At 44.2% G+C, this 19,281-nt stretch overlaps 1 long non-coding RNA gene across 2 annotated transcripts in view; it reads right to left on the reverse strand.

The window, feature by feature from the left end:
• The window catches only part of LOC137375639 (uncharacterized), a 70,487-nt gene that overhangs the window by 40,542 nt on the left and 10,664 nt on the right, over nt 1-19,281 (reverse strand). Inside the window, exons 2-3 of one of the 2 annotated variants that reach the window (XR_010976052.1) lie at nt 13,117-13,226; nt 11,626-11,726 (exon numbers count right to left, since the gene is read on the reverse strand). This is a non-coding gene — a long non-coding RNA (uncharacterized lncRNA). Of the gene's footprint in view, nt 1-11,625; nt 11,727-13,116; nt 13,227-19,281 lie in introns of those variants that run through there. The other variant, XR_010976053.1, reaches the window with a different exon arrangement.

Below are 19,281 nucleotides of genomic sequence, written 5' to 3' on the forward strand. Positions count from 1 at the left end.
GTATTAGCGGGCTTAAAGGTGGATATATCCCCAGGCCCAGATGAGATGTACCACAAGCTGTTATGTGAGGCAAGGGAGGAGATAGCAGGGGCTCTAACACAAATTTTAAAATCCTCTCTGGCCACAGGAGAGGTACCAGGGGACTGGTGGATGGTGAATGTGGTACCATTATTCAAGAAGGGTAGCAGGGATAAACAAGGTAATTATAGGCCTGTGAGTCTAATGTCAGTGGAAGGGAAATTATTGGAAAAAATTCTGAGACAGGATTAATCTCCACTTGGAGAGGCAGGGATTAATTAGGGATAATCAGCATGGCTTTGTCAGGGGAAGATCGTGTCTAACAAATTTGATTGAATTTTTCGTGTAGGTGACTAGATGTGTAGATGAGGGTAAAGCAGCTGATGTAGTCTACATGGACTTCAGTAAGGCTTTTGATAAGGTCCCGCATGGGAGATTGGTTAAGAAGGTAAGAGCCCATGGGATCCAGGGCAATTTGGCAAATTGGATCCAAAACTAGCTTAGTGGAAGGAGGCAGAGGGTGATGGTCGAGGGTTGTTTTTGCGATTGGAGGCCTGTGACCAGTGAGGTACCACAGGGATCGGTGCTGGGACACTTACTGTTTGTAGTGTACATTAATGATTTAGACATGAACATAGTAGGTACAATTAGTAAGTTCGCAGATGACACGAAAATTGGTGGTGTCGTAAATAGTGAGGAGGAAAGCCTTAGATTACAGGACGACATAGATGGGATGGTAAGATGAGTGGAGCAGTGGCAAATGGAATTTAATCCTGAGAAATGTGAGGTGATGCATTTTGGGAGGACTAACAAGGCAAAGGAATATACAATGGATGGTAGGACCCTAGGAAGTACAGAGGGTCAGAGGGACCTTGGGGTGCATGTCCATAGATCACTGAAGGCAGCAGCACAGGTAGATAAGGTGGTTAGGAAGGCATATGGCATACCTGCCTTTATCAGCTGAGGCATAGAATATAAGAGCAGGGAGGTTATGATGGAGCTGTATAAAATGCTAGTTAGGCCATAGCTGGAGTATTGTGTACAGTTCTGGGCACCACACTATAGGAAAGATGTGATTGCACTGGAGAGGGTGCAGAAGAGATTTACCAGGATGTTGCCTGGGCTGAAGCATTTCAGCTATGAAGAGAGGCTGAAAAGGCTAGGGTTGTTTTCCTTAGAGCAGAGAAGGCTAAGCGGGGACATGATTGAGGTATACAAATTTATGAGGGGCATTGATAGGTTAGATAGGAAGAAACTTTTTTATTTAGCAGAGGGGTCAATAACCAGGGGGCATAGATTTAAGGTATGGGGTAGGAGGTTTAGAGGGGATTTGAGGAAAAATGTTTCACCCAGAGGGTGGTTGGAATCTGGAACACACTGCCTGAAGGGGCAGTAGAGGCAGGAACACTCACAACATTTAAGAAGTATTTAGACGAGCACTTGAAATGCCACAGCATACAAGGCTACGGGCCAAGTGCTGGAAAATGGGATTAGAAAAGTTAGGTGCTTGATGGCTGACATGGACATGATGGGCCAAAGGGCCTGTTTCTGTGTTGTATAACTCTATGACTCTATATGTGTTTATAAGTTCTGATGCCTGTGAATGAGTTTGTGCTGCTGTGCCGTGGCTGGGATGGCAGCTGCAGCCCAAGCTGTAGTTGAGGGAATAAAAACAGAAAGTGCTGGAAATACTCAGCAGGCCAGGCAACATCTGTGGAGAGAGAATCAGAGCTAATGGACTGAATTTTGTTCTCTTGTCAGAGGCGAGTTTCGTGGCATGTTGGGGGTGAGGACGGTGGGTGGTGGGGGTGGGGGGGGGGGAGGGGGTGCGGAGAATCCCGCGGAGCTGCCTGCCATGAAACCCAGCGTGGTACCGCAGTGTGCCAATTTTGTTGGAGGTGGGAAAGTAATGTGGCAGTACTAACGTCTCGACACGACGACATTGTCATTTCAATGTTGCAAATGCTGCTTTAAGTAAATTTGAAGCTAATTCGTTGTGATCCAACAAAGATTTCTCAATTTTCTGCTTGACCTCAGCTTCACGACTTTGAAAAGCTGACGCCACCAAGGCAAGAGTCCTCAGTGCCGTGAAAGCGAAGGTAACCTAAGTAGAGTAGCATAGGTGAAGTGGGGTTTACAGTGACCATTGCTGCTATGCTGAGTTCTCAAGGAGTTTGTGTGTAATGGGGGATCTCTGCAAGGGGCTTCCGTGTGACCGGGGGGAGCTCTGCAAGGGGCTTGTGTGCATGGGGAGTGTAAATGCAGGTCTGGCCGGCTTTTAAAGATAGTGCCAGCACCTGCTCCAACATCAGGTGATGCCATGAAAGACAGCCCCATTGCTACCCCGCTACATGATTGGGGAGGAGGGTGTGAGAGACGGATGGTGTCATTATGCAAAGCGGTCATTCACCACATAATTGCGGCATCATGGCCACTGACATCACAAGCGGGACTGCCGCTATTTTACACACCTGCCACTGCTGCTGGCAGTGGGATCATAAAATTCAACCCAATGTTTCAGGTCAATGATCTTCCAGAATCCATAATTTTGCTTTTAGTTTACTTCAGTTGGTCAACCTGTTGAATCTACCTTAGAGGGAGCTTGTAAGTGAGTGGCACAGTTGGTGCCAAGCAGTGGCTTGGAGGAACAGGGATAACAATTGTTGGTATGAAGAATATATGTGCAAGAATAGAAAGAGGCTGCTTATTTGAATTTGAGGCTTCTTGTTTTATTCCCAGTGCAGTTAGAGGAAATCTGGGTTCACAGCTCTCTGACATTTATTTGCATAAAATTTACATTGCTGCACTCTCTTCAGAAAAATCATAGGGGATTTTGAATGCAGAGTTATTCAAGATCAAAATGGGAACAGGGAATTAGTGTCTATCTTTCAGACACTACTTGGAAGCAGGCCAGAAGAAAAGCTGGCCTTGTGATTTTTACTCTCACAGTAGTTTTATTTTAATTTTATTTAGAGATACAGCACTGAAACAGGCCCTTCGGCCCACAGAGTCTGTGACGACCATCAACCACCCATTTATACTAATCCTACATTAATCCCATATTCCTAACACATCCCCCCTTTCCCTCAATTTCCCTACCACCTACCTATACTAGGGGCAATTTATAATGGCCAATTTACCTATCAACCTGCAAGTCTTTGGCAGTCACAGGGAGAACTTGCAAACTCCACACAGGCAGTACCCAGAATTGAACCCGGGTCGCTGGAGCTGTGAGGCTGCGGTGCTAACCACTGTTTAGTTCTGTAGAGTACTAGTCTCCAAAAAAAGCTCTTCTTTTGGCTACATATTTAGCTAAGAGCTAGAAACAACTTGTTAAATATGGAGACAAGTTGAAAGAACACAAAGAAAACATTAAGAGCATGTAAAGTTATCTCAGGCACTTGGGTGTACAGGACACAATCTCAAAATTTGCAGATGACACAAAACTTGGAAGTGTTAGGAACTGTGAGGAGTATAGTGGTAGACCTCAAGATGACAGAGAGAGGCTGCTGGAATGGGCGGACATGTGGCAGGTGAAATTTAATGCAGAGAAGTGTGAAGTGATACATTTTGGTAGGAAGAATGAGGAGAGGCAATATAAAATAAGGAGTACAATTCTAAAGGGGGCGCAGGATCAGAGGGACCTGGGGGTATATGTCATTAGACAGGTTAGTTTTACCCTACTGATGATGTGTTGTTGCAATAGTAATCCTGCTCAGTACGAGAGGAACCACAAGTTCAGACATTTGGTGTATGTGCTTGGCTGAGGAGCCAATGGTGCCAAGCTACCGTCTGTGGGATTATGACTGAACGCCTCTAAGTCAGAACCCCCCCTAAACAGAGTAGATAGGGAGAAACTGTTCCAATTGGCATAATAATCGAGAACCAGAGGACTCTGATTTAAAGAGATTGGCAAAAGAACCAGAGGTGATATGAGGATAAACTTTTTTTAGTGTACCAATCAGAATTGTGTGAAAAGGAGATAAATAGACATAAAATATAGTTAGGGACTGTCTTTTCAATTAAAATCCTCATTTTACACACACACACATATATATATTTATACTCCCGTTTATGTAACTCAAGCTTTAAGAAAGTTCTAAAATAAAAGCTAAATACCGCAGATGCTGGAAATCTGAAATAAAACCAAAAAGTGCTGGAAATATTCAGCAGGACTGGCAGCATCTGTGGAGAGAGAAGCAAAGCTAATGTTTCAGGTCAGTGACCTTGCATCAGAACTGGCAAAGGTTAGAAATGTAATAGGTTTTCAGCAAATAAAGTGGGCATGGGGCAAAAGAAAACAAATGGGAAGATGTCGGTAGGACAAAGGGTCACAGAGAATAACTGACAAGGAGGCCATGCGGCAAAGGCAAAGTCAAGGAGTGTGTTAATGGTGTGGTGAAAGACAAAGCGTTAGTACAGAGAGGGTGTTAAATGACAGAATAATGAAAGCCCTAGCCACAAGCAAAAACATGAAAAAACAGTAGGCAGACACATGGTAAAAAAAAAGTAATGATGAAACAAACTAAAATAAAATGAAATAAAAAAAAATACAATGTAAAATTTAAAAAAAAGGGAGGGCCAGTCATGCTCTGAAATTATTGAACTCTATGTTCAGTCCTGTAGACTGTAGCATGCTTAATCGGTAAATGAGGTGCTGTTCCTCGAGCTTGCGTTCATGTTCACTGGAACACTGCAGCAATCCCAGGACAGATATGTATGCATGAGAGCAGGGGGCGGGGTGTTGAAATGGCAAGCGATAGGAAGCTCGGGGTCATGTTTTCGGACTGAGCGGAGGTGTTCTGCAGAGCGGTCCCCAACTCCAATGTAGAGGAGACCACATTGTGAGCAGCGAATACAGTATACTAAATTGGAAGAAGTACAAATCAATCACTGCTTCACCTGAAAGGAGTGTTTGGGGCCTTGGATAGTAAGGAGAGAGGAGGCAAAAGGGCAGGTATTACACCTCCTGCGATTGCATGGGAAGGTGCCGTGGGAAGGGACGAGGTGTCGGGGGTAATGGAGGAGTGGACCAGGGTGTCATGGAGGGAATGATCCCTTTAGAATGCTGACAGGGGAGGGGAGGGGAAAATTCGTTTGGTGGTGACATCACGCTGGCCGAGGCGGAAATGGCCAGCGTGATGATCCTTTGGATGTGGAGGCTAGTGGGGTGGAAGGTGAGGACAAGGGGAACCCTGTCGCAGTTCTGCAAGGGAGGGGAAGGGGTGAGAACAGAGGTGTGGGAAATTGGCCAGACACAGTTGAGGGCCCTGTCAACCACAGTGGGGGGGGGGGAATCCTCGGTTAAGGAAAAAGGAAGACATATCAGAAGCGCTGTTGTGGAAGGTTGCATCATCAGAGCAGATGCGTTGGAGACAGAGGAACTGGGAGAATGGAATGGAGTCCTTACAGAAGGCAGGGTGTGAGCAAGTGTAGTCAAGGTAGCCTTGGGAGTCGGTGGGCTTATAATGGATATTAGTAGACAGCCTATTAATTGGGGAGGAGAATAAATGGAATAATGAAACATACCCAATATTCTTTATTTAAATTAGAGTCAAGTTCAAGAGCTGGCTCCTATGTTTTGAAAGACTTGTGGGATTTTACAGGGCATGGGAGAATCGTGCCCTTGATTGGCCCATTCTTAAAAACTCAACTGAACTTAAGCAATTTGATAAGTCGACCTGTAACTAGATTAAATAGGGTGACGTACAAATAAAGTCATACCACTACCCTCAAGAAATGATAAGAGTTGAATATACACATGTAGGGATGACTGTAAAACTCAAAATGTTTGAATTCAGTAAGAGACTGTTCTTGGACACTAACCCTCAAGAGCTGTAGCAGAGGGCCTGTGCCCTGAGCAAAGAATCATTACACCACTAATTCCTTTAATAACTCTGTGCCTTTTTAAACTCCATCTGAATGTATTAATTCTCTCCCTTCAGTAGCTATTTTATTTGATTAGTCTCTCTTCATTTAATAACTTGTTGTCACAGATTATAATATCACTTCAGTTCTCTCCTTGTAATGCGATGCAGACTGTTTTTCTGCATTTAATCCACAGATCATTCCTCATGTACCAATTTCCAGGCAATGCTACATATTTATTATTTTGTCCAGAGAAGGAAAGAAGAAGGAAAAGAAAGAAAAATAAATTTCCAAGTGTTACTTTTTAATTTATTGAAAGCATCTACAAACATCACTAAAGGTTGAAAATTCATCGGCTGATGCTGGTTGCAACTTCCTAGATACCTTAAGGTTTAAATACAATGCCACATATTCAATGACATACATAAAACTTGTTGTATTTTGGCAAGGATAAATTCTAGAAAAGTATTTTTACAGAACGATATTTTGCTTTAATCTGCATTTCAGCCTGATTTGGTTGCTATCAATAGTCAATAGTGCACCAGAAGTGGTTAATTAGTCCTACATGTATTGATGAGACTAGAGACATTTGTCTTTCTCATCTAATGTTCCTTTCAATTATCTTTCTGTATTCTTTCTTTCCTGAGGTCAGTGACTGATGCTGGAATTTCATTCTTTGGGAGGTAGATATAACCCTCTGATATTTCACCCACTTGAATAGCTAATGGCCTATTGAACTGTGTGGGCCAGCAAAGCCATTTGGGTTAAGGATTTAGGTCATTTATGTACATAAGAAGCAATAGAGGTCCATGAAGTGACCCCTGCAAAAACAGATAAAATATTGTATCTAACCAGAATTAGAGAAACAGTACTGCTGAGATTGTTACTACATTTGAAAAGAAAACATGGTAATAATTTCCATGCATCAAAATTTTAGGATCTTACCAGGTTGTCATATATGCAGATTTGTCTCTTTTTAAAAAGTCTATTCCTTACAGTCCTATTTTCTGGCTGGTTCATTACTTCCTTTTAGACTTGATAGAGGATATGTTATTGAGGACAACCAAAACCATATTCAAACAGGAAATGCAATTTCTTTCTTACTTGAATGCAGTACAGTTATATCTGTGAGATTCTGTGTGTACCTGTCTGTGTGGGTGTTGGGGTTGGGGAAGATATATGCACCAGCATGGGGAGATCAAAGCAAGACTGAAATTGAACTGCATTCTTGTCCTTTAATCTTTTCTTTAAATCAATGAGCATTATTGCATAATTTCAACTGCAACAAGAGGAAAGAGAACAAGAAAATAGAATCCCATGCAAAGTAATATTAGAGTAATAATAACATCTGGGGACTTGGGCCAAAACTGGGAGAGCTGTCGCACAGACTAGTCAAGCAACAGCCTGACATAGTCATACTCACTGAATTATACCTTACAGCCAATGTCCCAGACTCCTCCATCACCATTCCTCGTATGTCCTGTCCCACTGGCAGGACTGACCCAACAGAGGTGGCAGCACAGTACAGTCGGAAGGGAGTTGCCCTGAGAGTCCTCAACATTGACTCTGGACCCCATGAAGTCTCATGACATCAGGTCAAACATGGGCAAGGAAACCTCCTGCTGATTACCACCTATTGCCCTCAGCTGATGAATCAGTATTCCTCCATGTTAACCATCTGGAAGAAGCACCAAAGGTTGCATGGGCACAGAATGTACTCTGGGTGCGGGACTTCAATGTCCATCACCAAGAGTGGCTCATTAGCACCACTACCGATGGAGCTGGCTGAGTCCTCAAGGACGTATCTGTCAGACTGGGCCTGTGGCAGGTGGTGAGTGAAGCAACAAGAAGGGAAAACCTACTTGACCTCGCTCTCATGAATCGACCTGACACAGATACATTTGGCAACGCAGTGTTGGCAGGAGTAACCACCGCACAGTCCTTGTCGAGACGAAGTCCCATCTTCACACTGAGGATACGCTCTATCATGTTGTGTGGTACTACCACCGGGCTAAATGGGATAGATTCAGAACAGATCTAGCAGCTCAAAACTGGGCATCCATGAGGTGCTATGGGCCATCAACAGCAGCAGAATTGTATTGAACGATAATTTGTAACCTCATGGCCTGGAATATGCCTCATTCCACCATTACTATCAAGCCAGGGGATCAACCTTTGTTCAATGAGGAGTGCAGGAGGGCATGCCAAAAGCAGTGCCGGGCATACCTAAAAATGAAGTGTCAACCTGGTGCAACTAAATAGCAGAAGCAGCATGTGATAGACAGAACAAAGCGATTCCACAGCCAACATATCAGATCAAAGCTCAGCAGTCCTGTCACATTCAGTTGTGAATGGTGGTGGACAATTAAACAATTAACGGGAGGAGGAGGTTTCACAAACATCCCCATCCCTCAACAATGGGGGATTCCAGCACATCAGTGCAAAAGACAAGGCTGAAGCATTTGCAGACATCTCCAGCCAGAAGTACTGAGTAGATGATCCATCTCGGTCTCCTCCTGAGGTCTCCAACACCACAAATGACAATCTTCAGGCAATTTGATTTACTCTGCATCATATCAAGAAATGGCTGAAGGCATTGGATACAGCAAATGCTAAGGGCCCTGACAACATCCCAGCTACAGTACTGAAGACTTGTGCTCCAGAACTATCTGCACCTCTAGCCAAGCTATTCCAGTGCAGCTACAACATTGGCATACACCAACAATGTGGAAAACTGCTTAAGTATGTCCTGTCCACAAAAAGCAAGACAATCCAATCCGGCCAATTTCCTCCCCATCAGCCTACTCTCAATCATCAGCAAAGTGATGGAAGGGGTCGTTAACAGTGATATCAAGCAGCACTTACTCAGCAATAACCTGCTTACTGGCATTCAGTTTGGGTTCCTCCAGGGCCAGTCAGCTGCAAACATGGACAAAAGAGCTGAACTCCAGAGGTGGAAGTGACTGCCTTTGACATCAAGGCATCATTTGACCAAGTGTGGCATCAAGGAGCCCTAGCAAACTTGAAGTCAGTGGGAATTGGGGAACAACTCTCCAGTGATTGGAGTTACACCTAACAAAAAGGAAGATGGTTGCGGTTGTTGGAGGTTAATCATGTCAGCCCCAGGACATTGCTGCAGGGTAGTGTCCTAGGCCCAACCATCTTCAGCTGTTTCATCATGACATTCCCTTCATTGTTGGGTCAGAAGTGAGGGTGTTCACTGGTGATTGCACAGTGTTCAGCACCATTTGTGACTCCTCAGATACTGAAGCAGCCCACACAGAAAAATCTGCTAACATTCAGGCTTGGGCTGATAATTGAGAAGTAACATTCACACCACACAAGTGCTAGGCCATGACCATCTTCAACAAGAAAGAATCTAACCATCTTCCCTTGACATTCAATGGCAATGCCATCGTTGAATACCCCACCATCAACATTCTGGGGGTCACCATTGGCCAGAAACTTAACTGAACCAGCCATATAAATACTGTGGCTCCAAGAGCAGGCTGAAGGCTGGGAATTCTGTGACACATAACTCACCTCCTGGCTCCCCAAAACCTGTCCACCATCTACAAAGCACAAGTCAGGAGTATGATAGAATACTCTCCATTTGCCTGGATGAGTGCAGCTCCAACAACACTCAAGAAGCTCAACACCATCCAGGACAAAGCAGTTCACTTGATCAGTACCCCATCTATCACCTTAAACATTCACTCCCTCCACCACCGGTCCACAGTGGCAGCAGTGTGTACCATCTACAAAATGCACTGCAGCAACTCACCAAGGCTCTTTCGACAGCACCTTCCAAACCTACAACCTCTACTGCCTAGTAGTCGAAAGACAAGGCTGCAGATGCATGGGAACACCACCATCTGCAAGTTCCCCTCCAAGCCACAAACCATTCTGACTTGGAGCTATATCGGCATTCCTTCACTGTTGCTAGGTCAAAAACCTAGACCTCCCTTCCTAACAGCACTGTGGGTGTACCTACATCACATGGACTGCAGTAGTTCAAGGAGGCAGCTCACAACCATCTTCTCAAGCACAATTAGGGATGGGCAACAAGTGCTGGCCAGCAATACTCATACCCAATGAAAGAATAAAAAAAAATGTAACTGTCCTGTGTTGATTTATGTAGTGTGCAGGTGGGGTGTAGCTGGGAGTTTTATTTCTAAAGTTGAAGAGCTGCAAAAGGGCTCAAATACCAGAAGTTCAGTGATGGAGATCTGCCAATATTTTTTTAAGTTATATTTAGATATGTAAAAGACGACATGCCTAAATGTTATCTACTGGTATCTATTGTTTAATAACCATGGAAACAAATGTGCATACATAATATGCAATGTTATACATGTCATCAAAGGAAGAACATATTTAACTCTAAAATGATTGCAGTTTCCCAGAAATTATAAACAGGACAGTATTTGCAATAAGATTCTTGCTTTCACATTCAGCTAAATTACTTGATTTGCAAAATAATGATTTTTTTCAATGTCTACTACCAGTTCTTAACATTGGAACATCAAAATGTCAACTGAACCAGCCACATAAATTTAGTTTAGTTTAGAGATACAGCACTGAAACAGGCCCTTCGGCCCACCGAGTCTGTGCCGACCATCAACCACCCATTTATACTAATCCTACACTAATTCCATATTCCTACCACATCCCCACCTGTCCCTATATTTCCCTACCACCTACCGATACTAGGGGCAATTGCTAATGGCCAACTTACCTATCAACCTGCAAGTCTTTGGCATGTGGGAGGAAACTGGAGCACCCGGAGGAAACCCACGCAGACACAGGGAGAACTTGCAAACTCCACACAGGCAGTGCCCAGAATTGAACCTGGGTCCCTGGAGCTGTGAGGCTGCGGTGCTAACCACTGCGCCACTGTGCCGCCCCACAAGCACGGGGCAGAGGCTGGGAATTCTGTAGCGAGTAACTCATCTCCTGACACCACAAAATCTGTTAACTAACTACAAGGCACAAGTCAGGAGTCTGATGGAATACTTTCCACCTGCCTGTATGAGTGCAGCTCCAACAACATTCAAGAAACTTGACACCATCCAGGACAAAGTGGCCCTCTACATTGGCACCGCATCTATCCCCTTAAACATTCACTCCCTCAACGACCACTGCACTGTGGCAGCAGTGCATACTGTCTAAAAGATGCACTGCAGCTACCTGCCAAGGCTTCTTTAACAGCACATTACAAACCTGCGACCTCTACCACCTAAAAGGAAAAAAGCAGCAGGTCCATAGGAACATCACCACCTGTTAAGTTCCCCTCCAAATCACACACCATTGTGACTTGGAAATTAAAGATACAGCACTGAAACAGGCCCTTCGGCCCACCGAGTCTGTGCCGAACATCAACCACCCATTTATACTAATCCTACACTAATCCCATATTCCTACCAAACATCCCCACCTGTCCCTATATTTCCCTACCACCTACCTATACTAGTGACAATTTACAATGGCCAATTTACCTATCAACCTGCAAGTCTTTTGGCTTGTGGGAGGAAACCGGAGCACCCAGAGAAAACCCACGCAGACACAGGGAGAACTTGCAAACTCCACACAGGCAGTACCCGGAATCGAACCCAGGTCCCTGGAGCTGTGAGGCTGCGGTGCTAACCACTGCGCCACTGTGCCGCCCATATATTGCCATTCCTTCACAGTCAAAATCCTGAAACTCCCTCCCTCACACCACTGTGGGAATACCTTTAGGATAGGGACTGCAGTGGTTCAAGGAGGCAACTCACCACCACCTTCGCAAGAGCAGTTAGAGATGGGCAATAAATCCTGTCCTTGCCAGTGATGCCCAAATCCTATGAATGAATACAGAAATCATACTTATTTTAGATTAAATAGGGGGGAGAAACAATTTTTTCTATTCAGAAATATTGACAGTTTCTTTAGGTATTGTGGTGAGACTGGTTATCTTTATTTTAAAATTTATAGGGGCCTTTTCAAACTCCTTAAAATCTTAAAGATACTGAAAGGAAATGATTAGGATCAAACTGGCTGCTCCCATCTGCCTGTATTTCCCGGTACTGCTCCCTCCTCATGCTTATCTGCAATCTTTAGTTTGGAAGGAATGTCAGTAATGTACAGTTGAATATATATCAGCCAATTTGAATTGCATGAAGTACCATGGTGGTGGGAAATATCCCACTGAAAATTTTACATGAACTGACTATTCTACCCCTGGCTCCCACTCAATATGGTTTGCTGCTGAAGAATATTCCTAATTCTTAATTACTATGGAGTGAGTTGACATCTTCACACTGAGCCTACTTCTTTTTCAGATGGTGTTTTCAGCAGCTGAAGTGATTCCAGTTCCCAAAGCTCCTCATAGCATCAATCCCACCTATAGGATCCACCTTTTTATTTCCTTTGAAGACTCAGTAAAGGTAGCAAAAAAGAACAATTTGCTGCTTCTTTTCTGTTTCCTTATATGTACAAGAGAGGTCACCACTTTAATGAGTAAGTTCATACCAATGAAGATTTTAAGTTTCAAATAAATATAACCATTTGGTACAAGTGGAATTTCGGTTCAAGACGGGGAAGGATTTAAGATTTTGTCCAGTGTTTAGTGCTTAATGTAAATTAGTGTGTAGCAAAGGGAAAAAAAACTTGCAACAAACTAAAATGTAGGTATAAATAATATAGATTAAGATAGCAGAGCAAGTCTGTGTCTGAACTACTGTATGTGGAGGTTTGTGGACAGTGAAACTGTCGTGAGTGAATATACCTGCAGTAGATGTCTCCGTCTCGAATCTCTCCAGACCAGACCCATTGAGCTGGAGTGCAAGTTGGAGACACACTGACACATAAGGGAGGGGTAGCAGTTTCTGGACAGTTTGCTTCAGAGTTTAGTCACTCCTGGTAGGGAGGCGTAGGTTCAGAATGGGGTTGTTGTAACCGATAGTGTACAGAGTAAGAGGAACTCAGGTGACATAGAGAATGAGAATCCACAGAAACTGATCTTATCCAACAAGTACAGTGGGCTGGATTTTGTGTGGGCCTTGACATCGGGATCCGTGGGGTGTAGGGGGGGCATGAAAATTGCCCCGGATGAGGCCCACCACAGACCTCAACGCTGGCAGGGCCCATCCAGATCTTGCCGGCGGCAGCGAGGCCTTGTGGCGGCCCCACCCCCACCCCCGCCACTCAACGGCAGGGCCGCAATTTAAATATGTAAACTAATTAACTTACCTGCATTAATGAAGTTCCCGTCACCTCCTGATGTGCCGCCACGATCTTCATCCTGGTGGCTGGCACCGACATACCTTCAGATCCCTGTCCAGGGAAACAAGGCGCGACACCTGAGGGGAGCGGAAGGAGATAAGCTTCTCAGTGCAGGAGGGGGTGAACGGGGTCAAACTTACTTGATTGGTCTAGTGGGTGATGGGAAGGGATAAAGTTAAAAGTTTCTGACCTTTGGGGGGGGCGGGGTGGAAAGGTCAGGTACAGAAGGTGAGTATTTTGGGGGGGGAGAGGACAAGGGATGAAATGTAAATTTATTGGGGAGTTGGGAGGGGGACTGGGATCATTTATTTCATTATCAGTAATACATTTTAAAGTAATGTCCCTTTAAAAATGTAAATGTAGTAGCTGGAATCCCTTTAAAAATGGCGCACGTGCCTGCGCAGTGGTGCCAGATGCCGTTACTCAGGATGGCTCCTCTGCCACCTCCACATCATTGGGGGGGGGGGGGTGCAGACCGCCCCAGCCATGTTAATGAGCCGCCATCTATAACATCCCAGTGGCTCCGCGGAGCAAAAGCCGTGCGTGTGGGCCACCATCTTTTACGGCCGCCACTGCACTCAGAGGGCGAAACATAAAATCTAGCCCAGTGTACTTACTACCTGTGAGGATAAGAATAAAGATTGTCACAAGGCCAGCTAGAATACAGATCATGGTATCTTGGAGCAGGAGGCCATCCAAAGGGGGGAGGTGGAAGAAGAGGAAAGTGTAATGTGGTAGTTGTAGGGGATTTTATAATTAGTGGGACAGATGGCATCCTTTGTAAGGAGGATCGAGAGTCCCACATGGTATGTTGCCAGTCTGGTGCCAGGGTGAGGGACATCTCAAACCAGCTTGAAAGGATATTGGAGAGGGAAGGGAAGGATCTAGTCATCGTGATCAGTGTTGGGAAAAGTAGGCAAGAGGTTTTATTTGGAGAGCACCAAGAACTAGGAGCTATATTGAAAAGCAGGATCTAAAGGGTCTCTGGATTATTACCTGAACTATGTGCAAATTGGCATGGGGATAAGCAGATTAATGAGCTGAACACATGCTGAAAGAGTAGTGTGGGTAAAAGGAGTTCCATTTCACGGTACACTGGCATCAGTATTGGGACAGGAAGGAACTGAACTGTTGGGATGGGCTTAACCTGAACCAAGCTGGGTCTAGGATTCTAGCCGAAAGGGTGAATAGGGCAGTCATAAGGACTTTAAACTAGTAAATGGCAGGGGATGGGGTGGAGGATGGCTCAGGTGGAATAGGTAGTATTAATACTAGTCCAAAAACAAACAAAAATGAAGAGAGTAAAGCAACAGTCAGAAATTGTGCTTTGGGCACTACAGGCAAAGTAAAAAAAACTTGGGTAAAGGGAAAACTAAAAGATGTGAAGTGATTAAACCAGGAGAGAGAAATAAGAAACATGTAAGTAAAATATTAGAGCTGAAGGGCAGGTTAGGGTGTGTGGCCTAAATAAGTTTTCGTTATACAAATGCATGGAATATAAGCAAGAAATTGAATGAACTGCAGGTGCAAATTCAACTTATGGTTTATGGCATGGTAGTCATTACTGAGCATGGCTGCATGATGGTGAGAACTGGGAGCTAAATATACCAGGTTAGAAGGTGGACAGGAAAGACAGGGAAAATGGTAGAAGGGAGGAGTAGCCTTATTGATTAAGGATGAAATCACTTCAATGATAAGAGAGGATATGGAAGGTAAGTAGGCAGTGAAGACTTTATGGGTAGAATTAAAAAATAGAAAATGATTTAGGACTGCAGTGGAGGTTGTGTATAGGCCTCCTGGTAGCAGCTGTGAAGTGGTAGATTGCATGAATGCAGAGATTATACAAGCATGCAGTAAAGGCAGAGTGGTTTTAATGGGGGATTTTAACTTTCATGTAGATTGGGATAAACAGACTAGTACATGTCAGAAAGGTAGTGAATTTTTTGAGTATGTCTGGAATAGTTTTCTATAACAATATTTCCTAGAACCAACAATGGAGCATGCCAAATTAGATTTAATAATGAGTAATAAGCCAGATTTAGTTAACATCCTAATGATGCATGAACATTTATCTAATAATATGATTGAGTTCAATGTAGCATGTGGAAGGGAGAAACTTGAAATATCTACCAACTACTGACTTCAAAATGATGAGACAGACTGCCCATAGTAAACTGGGCAAATCTGTTAATGGGTAAGATATCAGAAGATCAGCAGGAGGTGTCCAAATTTAGTGTGATTCAGAACCAGTTAATACCCCTAAGGAGCAAGAGCTCTATATGTCAACAAAAATATTAATGAATGACTGAAGGTATAAGAGACAACATAAAGTTAAAAGAAAAAGCAAGCAAAAATGCTAAAATATCAACAGCTCCTGAAGAATGGGAAAAATACAAACAGCAGCAAAGGGCAACAGAACCAATAGCAAGAGCTACAAAAGGGGAGTATATTAGGAAAAATTGGATGGTCGGGAGCAACGTGGGCCCCTTGATGGCTGATAATGGTGATATTGTCAGTGGAAATAAGGAAATAACAGGCATGTTGATTAATTACTTTGTGTCAATATTTACAGTCGAGAAAGAGGCCAGCATTTTGAAAATCCCAAGGAAACTCATATTGAATCCGGGACAGAGACTCACCAAAGGCAAATTATAGACCTGGTTAGGAAATTGGTTAGTGGCAGGAGACAAGGATTAATGGGAAATTAATTGGCAAGATATGACTAGTCGTGACCCACAAGGATCTATGTTGGGGCCTCAACTTGTCACCATATTTATTAACAACTTAGATGATGGAGTAGAGAGCTACATATCCAAATTTGCCAAGAGCACAAAGATAGGCAGCATTGTAAGCATGTGATGGAAGCATAAAATTACAAAGAGATATTGATAGATTAAGTGAATGGGCAAAATTGTGGCAAGAAGATTTCAATGTAGGCAAATATGAGGTTATCCACTTTGGACCTAAAAAGGATAGAAGAGAATACTTTCTAAATGGTGAAAAGTGAGTAACAGTGGAGGTCCAAAGAGACTTAGGTTACCAGGTACAGATATCATTAAAATGTCATGAACAGGTATAGAAAATAATCTAAAAAGCTAATGGAATGCTGGTCTTTATATCTAGCGGACTAGATTATCAGGGGGTAGAGATTATGTTTCTGCTAAACACAGACTTGCTTGGACCACACCTGGAGTACTGTGAGCACCATTAGCCTGAGAGGGTGTTCCATGTGGGTTTACCAGAATGATGCCTGGATTCCAAAGGTTAAATTACAAGGAGAGGCTAAGCAAAACAGGTTGTATTTCCTGGAAATTAGAAGGTTAAAAGTCAATTTGATCAAAGTTTTGAAATTTATTAAGGGACGAGATCGGGTAGATAGAGAAAAACTAACTGTTGGCTGGGTAGTTTAGTACTGGTAAGCATAGTCAAAAAATTAGTCAGACCTTTCAGGAGAGAAATTTGGAAACACTTCCAAATGAAGGGTTGGCAGAAATAAAAACAAGAAATGCTGGAACCACTCAGCAGGTCTGGCAGCATCTGTGAAAAGAGAAGCAGAGTTAACGTTTCGGGTCAGTGACCCTTCTTTGGAAGAAGGGTCACTGACCCGAAACGTTAACTCTGCTTCTCTTTTCACGGATGCTGCCAGACCTGCTGAGTGGTTCCAGCATTTCTTGTTTTTATTTCAGATTTCCAGCATCTGCAGTATTTTGCCTTTATTTTAAGGGTTGGCAGAAGTTTGGAACACTCTCCGCAAATAACAATTGATGTTAGATTAATAGTAAATTTTAAATCTGAGAATGATAGACTTTTGTCAACCAAAGGTATTAATTAAGGAATATGGGGCAAAGGTAGGTACATGCAGCTGAGTCACAGATCAGCCATGATCTCATTGAATAGTGGGACAGGTTTGAGGGGCTAAATGGCCTACTCCTGTTTTTATGTTCCTAAGTTTCTGCAACAGAAGAGGATTCAAAATGAACGTAGGACCATCAGTCCAGTTCAACTTTTTCAACAATTAAAATGATCAATTAAACTGTTGCTTTGAGCACATGGAGGTAGTGAACTATTCTGGTGAAACTGCCTATAGTAAATCTGAGTAAACCAAAATCTCTACTGTCAAATGAAAAATCAACTTTTATCAGTAACATTATCATCAACATCAGCTTCACTGGGTTAGACACATTCCATGAACACAAATGAAAAACAAGTAAACATTAATGCATTGTACCAAACCCTTGCTGGGAAACAAATGTTTTATTCATTCATAGTATGTGGGAATCACTGGCAATGCCAGCATTTGTTGCCCATCCCTAATTGCTCTTGAGAAGATGTAGTAAGCCGCCTCCTTGAGCCACTACAGTCCAGGTGGTGTAGGTACACCTACAATGCTGTTTGGAAGGGAGTTCCAGGGTTTTGATCCAGCAAGAGTGAAGGAACGGCAATAAAGTTCCAAGTCATGATGGTGTATGGCTTGGAGGGGAACTGAACACTGGACAATCACCAGCAAACATTCTCACCTCTCACCTTATGGGAGGGAAGGTCATTGATGAAGCAGCTGAAGATGGTTGAGTCTAGGACACTACCCTGTGGAACTCCTGCAGCAATGTCCTGGGGCTGACATGATTGGCCCCCAACAACCACAACCATCTTCATTTATCTTAGCTATTACTCCAACTGGAATTTTCCCCCAGGTTCCCATTGACTTCAATTTGCTAGGGCTCCTTGATAGCACATGCGGTCAAAAGTGCTTTGATGTCAAGGGCAATCACTTTCACCTCACCTCTGGAGTTTAGCTCTTTTGTCTATCTTTGAACCAAGGCTGTAATAAGGTCTGGAGCCAAGTGGCCCTTGTGGAACCCAAATTGAGCATCGTTGAGCATGTGGTTGCTGCGTCAGTGGTGCTTGAAAGCACTGTTGACACCTTCCATCACTTTGCTGATGATTGAAAGTAGACTGGTGGGGCAGTAATTGGCTGGGTTGGATTTATCATGCTTTTTTTTGTGGACAGAACATAGGTGGGTAATTTTCCACATTATTCGGTCGATAGCAGTGCTGTAGCTGTATTGGAACAGCTTGGCTAAGGGCATGACCAGTTCTGGAGTAAAGCCTTCAGTACTAAAGCAAGATGTTTTCAGCGCCCATAGGACTTGCTGTTTCCAGTGTCTTCAGCCATATCTTGATAGCACCTGGAATGAATCGAATTGGCTGAAGACTGGTATCTCTCAGGCGGAGGCCGAGATGGATCATCCACTCAGTACTTCTGCTAAAGCTGGTTGCAAATGCTTCAGCCTTGGCTTTTGCTCGTTCTCGTTAGCATCCAGGATGGGAATGCTTGTGGAGCCTCCTTCTCCCATTAGTTGTTTCATTTTCCACCACCATTAATGACTGGATGTGGCAGGACTGCAGAGATTTGATCTCATCCATTCCTTATGGGATCACTTCACTCTGTCTATCACATGCATCTTCCATTGTTTAGCATGCATGTAGTCTTCTGCTGCAGCTTCATCAGGTTGGCACTTCATTTTTAGGCATAGCTGGTGCTGCTCCTGGCATTTCCTCCTACACTCCTTGAGCTAGGTTTTATGGGCCCCCCGAGGCGAGTTTGGGGGTGGTGCCCATAGATTCGTGATGGGTGGTAGGCGCAGGAGAGCCTGTCACGCCCTGTCACCAATTGATCATGCCAGAGGTGGGATAGGCCAAATGCGGCCTTCCTGCCCAAAGGCCAATTGAGCCTCTTAAGTGGCCTATTTATGGCAACTTAAAGGCCTCGTTCTGCCACCACTGGGATCTAACCGTGTCAAATGAGGCACCCTCCCTGCGGACTTGGGGGTGGGGGAGGGTTCCCTCCTCCCTGAGCAATCTGTGGCCCACAGAGGGCCCCAGACAGGAACCAATGCATTTCCCAGGACCCCACCTCCCCTGGACTGACAACCGGCCCCCCAACCCCGCTCACCGGGGCCTTCTGGACTTGCCCCAGCAACCCGCCTTACTTACCCGCAGTGCTGGGTTCCAGCGCTGGGCCTGGGCCCAAAGCCTCTGCATTATTGGCAGTGGTTATCGCTCCCGGTGGCGCTGCCGATACTGCTGAGCTGCCGGCCCTGTGATTGGCCGGCAGCTCTTGGAGGCGGGATC

The sequence above is a fragment of the Heterodontus francisci genome, chromosome 12, assembly GCF_036365525.1.
Source record: "Heterodontus francisci isolate sHetFra1 chromosome 12, sHetFra1.hap1, whole genome shotgun sequence".
NCBI lineage: Eukaryota > Metazoa > Chordata > Chondrichthyes > Heterodontiformes > Heterodontidae > Heterodontus > Heterodontus francisci.